Source organism: Siphateles boraxobius, unplaced genomic scaffold (genome assembly GCF_051911475.1).
Source record: "Siphateles boraxobius isolate OS27281-9 unplaced genomic scaffold, OSU_SipBor_1 1, whole genome shotgun sequence".
Classification (NCBI taxonomy): Eukaryota; Metazoa; Chordata; class Actinopteri; order Cypriniformes; family Leuciscidae; genus Siphateles; species Siphateles boraxobius.
In genome coordinates, this window is record NW_027508699.1 from 22,497,418 (window position 1) to 22,503,593 (window position 6,176).

At 50.1% G+C, this 6,176-nt stretch overlaps 1 long non-coding RNA gene across 1 annotated transcript; it reads right to left on the bottom strand.

Moving 5' to 3' along the window:
• Nucleotides 1-4,113: 4,113 nt before the first annotated feature.
• LOC143737977 (uncharacterized) lies at nt 4,114-5,131 on the bottom strand. The gene is made up of 3 exons (XR_013203801.1): nt 4,926-5,131; nt 4,570-4,662; nt 4,114-4,408 (listed from the first exon to the last, which is right to left on the bottom strand). It is a non-coding gene; the product is annotated as an uncharacterized LOC143737977 (long non-coding RNA).
• Nucleotides 5,132-6,176: the final 1,045 nt, after the last annotated feature.

A 6,176-nucleotide genomic window follows, 5' to 3' on the forward strand; every position in this document is an offset into this window, starting at 1 on the left:
GAACTTAAGTCTAGGTCGTATAACTTAATGAAAGTATGCGGTGAAGACCATCCAGCCGCATCACAAACGTCACTGAGGGAAACTCCTGACAGTAAGGCTTTAGAAGCCGCCATACTCCTGGTAGAGTGGGCTCGTACAGCCAAAGGTGAAGGCTGACCAGCCGACTCATAGGCAAGTGAGATAGCCTCGCCCACCCACTTGCTCTCTGTTTAGACGCGGGACACCCCTTCTTGGGTGGCCCAAAGCACACAAATAGTTGTTCTGACTTCCTCCACAGGGCAGTTCTGTGGACATAGGCGTCTAACGCCTTAACAGGGCAGAGTAAATTAAGTTTCTCCTGGTCAGACGACAGAAATGGAGGAGGATAAAAGGCCTGCAGAACTGTAGGTCTAACAACATTAGTAGGGACCTTGGGAACGTAACCTGGTCTAGGATGCAGAAAAGCCTTAACCATGCCAGGCGAAAATTCCAGGCACGAGGGTGAAACCGAAAGAGCCTGCAAATCTCCGATTCTCTTTAGTGAGGAGATAGCAAGAAGAAAGATAGATGAGAAACTTCTCAGGAACTTCTTCGATAGGTTCAAGAGGAGCTAGGGAAAGACCTTCTAATACGATGGCCAGATCCCAGGCCGGCACCCTCGTACGAACTGCTGGCCTCAGCCTCAGTGTGCCACGAAGGAAACGAGTTATAAGCGGGTGTCTCCCAAGAGAAACTCCACTGAAAGGGACGTGGTAAGCAGCCAGTGCCGCCAGATACACCTTTAGTGTGGAGGGGGATAGCCCTGTGGAGAAGCGCCCCTGCAGGAATTCCAGCACTGCACCCACTGGGCAGTTAACTGGGTCCTGCAGGTGCTCTCCACACCAAGAAGTGAAGAGTTTCCACTTCAAGGCATAAAGCTTCCTCGTGGATGGAGCTCTGGAGTGAAGAATGGTCTCAACAACCTCGGTTGAGAGACCAGAGTTCATGAGCTGGGCCCCCTCAGAGGCCAAGCCCACAATACTGGGCGGGGGTGAAATATCATGCCGCCCGCCTGAGAGAGTAGATCCCTCCTGACCGGGAGCTCCAAGGGAGAGCCGTCCAGGAGAGAAATCAGGTCCGCAAACCATACGCGGGCCGGCCAGAACGGGACTACTAATAGTAGGCTGACCCCGTCCCGGCGAACCCTCTCCAGACCTCCAGGTAGCAGAGCAATCGGGGGAAAGGCGAACAGACGTGACCTCGGCCACGGCTGCACCATAGCGTCCAACCCCAGAGGGGCTGGATGGCTGATGGAAAACCACAGATGTCAATGCGTGGTCTCCTTGGAAGCAAATAGGTCCACCTCGGCGCGACCGAAACTCAACCAAAGGAGCTCCACCACCTCGGGATCCTCGGGACCCACCCTGTGAGGGAAGCATCCGTCGTTAGCGTTACGCGACGACAAAGAGCCCCCAACACAGGCCCTTTGAATAGGAACCAAGTTTCTTTCCACATGACCAGAGCACGAAGGCAGCGCCGCGTGACTTTGACCGTGCGGAGCGGATTTCCCCTCGGGGAGAATCCCTTGGTCCTGAGCCACCACTGTAGCGATCTCATGTACAACAGGCCGCAAGGTATAACGTCGGACGCTGCTGCCATCAGACCCGACAGTCTCTAAAACTGTTTTACAGTAAGTAGCTGGCCTAGCTTTACTTGTTTCACAGCTGAGAGAATCGAAACGATGCGGGTCGGAGCGAGTCGCGCCTGCATAGAAACCGAAACCCAAACGATACCCAGAAAAGTGGTCTTCAAACGGAAGAACCCTGTGCTGGTACACCTCGCCCCCGAAGGCGAATCTCAGGAACTTCCTGTGTTGTGGAAGGATGGAAATGTGGAAGTACGCGTCCCTTAGATCTATCGTGACAGACCAGTCCTCAGATCTGAATTGTGACTCGATCTGCTGGATAGAGAGCATCTTGAATTTTGGCTTCCCTACCGAGCGATTCAATAGGCGCAGGTCTAAAATTGGACGCAACCCCCCATCCTATTTTGGAACGATGAAATATCGGCTGTAATAGCCTGACTCCACACTGGGAGGAGGAACCCGTTCTATAGCCTCCTTTTGAAGGAGTGCTTTCACCTCTTGTTCCATAACCAGAGCCTGCTTGGGGCCCACCACTGTAGGCAGAACCCCTCTGAATCTTGGTGGACGACACCTGATCTGGATAGCATAATCCCTTTCTATTGTCTGCAGGACCCAATGAGATATTTTTGGAAGGCTTTTCCACCTTGCCAGAAATTCTACTAAGGGTACCAGTCTCTCGAGACTGGCCTCTGGTGTAACTTGAGCAGCAAACGCAGCGCCCTGTAACGGCACACCGGCAGGGAACAACTGGTCTAACTGCTCTTAAACCCTCCTCAGAGGGAGCGAGCGTCCCTCGGGAAATCGCTCGCTGGGACCGTCTGCGCCCCGGCATTAAGGCGGGCTTGGCAGAACGGGCCCCTGAGGGCACCGAGGAAGAATGGGCACCGTAGAAAGAGGTGAACACCTTTCCGCCTCGGTGGGGACCACCCTCAATGCCCTGCGCGCCGTGGCGCCAGGACTTCTTCTTAGCCGAAGCCTTCTTAGCTAATATAACTGTCCTCAGATCAGTTCTATTACTGGGAGATTTCGGCTGAGAGTGCCGCGGCTGAGCCCACTGTCCAGCAGGGGGAGCACGAGACGCGACACTCTGCTTCAGCGCCCTATATGATGAGCTCGCAGACGGCCGGGGCTGCTCCCGCTCAGCAGGCCCAGGGACATGATTTTTTTAAAGGGAGAAATTTCTTAAAAGCTGTTGTTTGCTTTTCCTTCTCCTGGAATTTATCGATGACAGAATTTACAGCATCGCCAAATAAACCCAGGGGGGAGAGAGGAGTGTCTAAAAGGAAAGCTTTTTCTTTTTCTTTTATATTTGTCTGATTTAACCATAGATGTCTTTCTGCGGCCACCAGAGCTGCCATAGATCGACCCACTAGCTTGGCCGACTCTCTGGTTGCGCGCAGGGATAAATCAGCAGCCTGACGCAGTTCGCGAACCACGTCAGCACTGACCTCCTCACTCTCACTCACGTCCCTCAGCAGGTCAGCCTGGTATGCCTGCATAATAGACATAGCATGCAGACGTGACGGAGCCTGACCCGCCGCCGAATACGCTTTACCCACAAAAACCGAAATATTTCTAAGAGGCTTGGTGGGTAATGCCGGTGCCTTAACAGATGACGCAGCCTCGAGGGAGAGAAAACTCGCAAGCGTCTCTTCCACGCGAGGCATAGCCGAATAACCATATGATTTTGCCCCCACAATATTAGAATATGTTGAAGTCTGGGGACTAAACACTCTATATGACACCGTTTTTTTCCACGATTTCGACACCTCAGTGTGGAGATCGGGAAAAAACGGCAAGCACCGGCGTGGAGGTTGCACTCGTGACGGCAAAAATCTCTCATCTAATTTTGATTTAGAAACAGACTCCTGTGTAGTCACTGGCCATACAATGCTGAGTTTTTCTACAGCTCTTGTTAATACCTCCACTAGCTCATCACTTTCGGGAGTGTAAGGTGGCGAATCCTCCACATCTCCCTCATTTATAACTGGTGCCTCAGCCCGAGCGGAAGAAACCGCAGCGCGTGCTTCCGAACACGGGACTGAGGCACTGGATCTCACAGGTGAAGGGAGAAATAAGGCAGAGCCCGTCTCTAACCCCGCTGAGAGATCCATCTGCGATCCCCATGATACGCGTCGTCGCTCTGCCTCGGCAAGAGCGGGACCCGAACCGCGGGGAGCGGTTGTGTTTTGTGCGCTTGTGTTTATGGGGTGCTTTATAGTTTCCTGGTCGATGACGTCACCCGTCTATGACGTTCCATCTCTCCATTGGGCTGATTCCATACGTGCTTCATGACGCACAACGCAGGGGCGTTCCCACAGCGTTTGACGCAGCTCGAGTTCCCTTGAAAGGGAACAGTCGTCGATCATCCAGGTAATGACACAGAATTAAGAATGAAAATTATTATTAAAAAAATTAACAGGGTCACTTTTAAATGCTTTTTAAATTTAAATTCAGCTATAATTTTGACTAAATGTAAACATATGTTAAATGAAATAGCTTAATCAGGGTAGTACTTAAAAAAACTGCCTCTTATTTTTTTTAAAGTTTTTTCAGACTCTGCAATGTGATGTAAACTTTTGACCACAACTGTATGTGTGAGATAGAGTCAGTACAGCAGGCATCATGAGATCTCATCCTGTGGAAACTGCCACTGTTGGTTCAAAGGGTCTCATTGCCACAGTCCTTAAAGATGAATGGTTGGGGCTGGGAACAGAGGATTTCTGTATGCATTAACCTATTGATGACTATGGTCTATGAAGAGCGGCAGTATTCAAGAAGAATGGCAGCATTTTACCACCTGGCCTAAAAACAATCATATATACACAGTAAATTAGATCATAATAAAACTAAGTACATGGTAGATTTCTACACTTACTAGAACATTGAAACAAACAAAAAGAGTGAAATTTACACTGCACTTTAACAAATATGATTTTTTTTTTAAATATGTTGCTAAAACACACCTTTTCTGCCTCACATGAATCAAAAGTCAGCTGCATTTATTCCTTCAGTGCTGTTTTTGAAGCCTCTTAGGACAGTTGAGAAGAAAGTGTATGCTGATTTGTCAAAGGAAAATACGTTTACAACTCAAGCACACTAGCTAGGCTAACATTAATTAATAAACGTGAATATTTGACTAACTTCTTAGAAATGTATATGTAGCAGTTGCTAAGTAACTTACCAGTTAACAGTTACCAAACTAGCTAAGATAGCTAGACTAATTTTTACAACATAAACGCACTCAATTTAAATCAAGAACAATTAATTTTATGTTTTGGTAAATATTCTATTTAAAAAGGTTTTATAAATTTGCACTTACCTTTGTCTGATATAAATGTCTGAAAACACAGGACGCTGTCATCGCACGCAGTAAGTTAACTGAAGGCAGTGGGCTAGAAAATACGGCTCAGAAAAAATATGACATTGAAAACTTTGTCGTTGTGCTACTATGGTAAACATGTAATTAGCAATGATTTTATGAATTCACACTTAACGTTACCTTCGTCTGATGTAAATCTCACAGAAAATACCGGAGTGGAGTCCCCATTACCACACCCTGCTACGGCGCCGTCTGGGATGATTGTTCAGAGGATCATAGTGAGGCTAGCTTCCCCACCAGGTAACCAATACCTGTGGGCCCCTCACTCCTCTATCACACCGCAGCCGGTGGAGCCCCCCGTTGAGTGCGCTGGTCCCTCTGTAATGGAACAACCAGCCGTTTCATTCAGGGCCCCTCCAGAGAACAGGATGCCGATTGCAGCATCGGAGGGTGAGCTGACCTCTGGTAATGATGACTCAGCTGTGTTATCTCCCTCTGGGAGTGTAACATTGCCCGAGCCAGATCCAGAAATGTCAGCTATGCTGAAACGGGCCACCGAGGCTGTCGGGCTCGAGTGGAATCCTCCACCGTGTCCGGAACAGTCACGGTTGGAGGATTGGTATCTCGGGGCGGGCCGCGCTGGTTCTCAGCTCGCCGCCCCAGTACCTTTCTTTCCCAAAGTGTATGGAGAGCTTTCCAGTTTGTGGACGGCAACTTTCTCTGCCATAAGTAGCTCCTCCCCCCTCATTATCCTTGACGGAGGAGCGGTGGTGGGTTACGAGGCTATCCCTCCAGTGGAATGGTTTGTCGCGACAAAGGTGCACCTGTGTCCGGCGGCCGCTGCCTTTTGGATGGAGGATCCTTGTCTCCCCCCTAAGGCCTGTGAGTTCTCATCCGTTCTGATGGGCAGAGCTTACAAAGCCTGTGGGCAAGCCACCTCCTCTTTACATGCCATGGCGTTGCTACAGGTCTATCAGGCCAGGGCACTCATGGACATGCGCAAGGGTAGCCAAGGCTGTGCAATCATAGATGAACTCTGCACTGCAACCGACCCGTCCTCCGGGGCACAAGTGTTGTCGTGTGCGTGATCGGTCTGGCGATGTCCACTTAGTGGTCCAGGAGCGCTATCGTTGGCTCAGCCTGGTTGATATGGCGGATGTGAACAAGGTTCGGTTCCTGGACTTCCCAATTTCCCAGGTTGGGCTGTTCGACGACACGGTGGAGAACTGCGCCCAACAGTTCTCTGCCGGC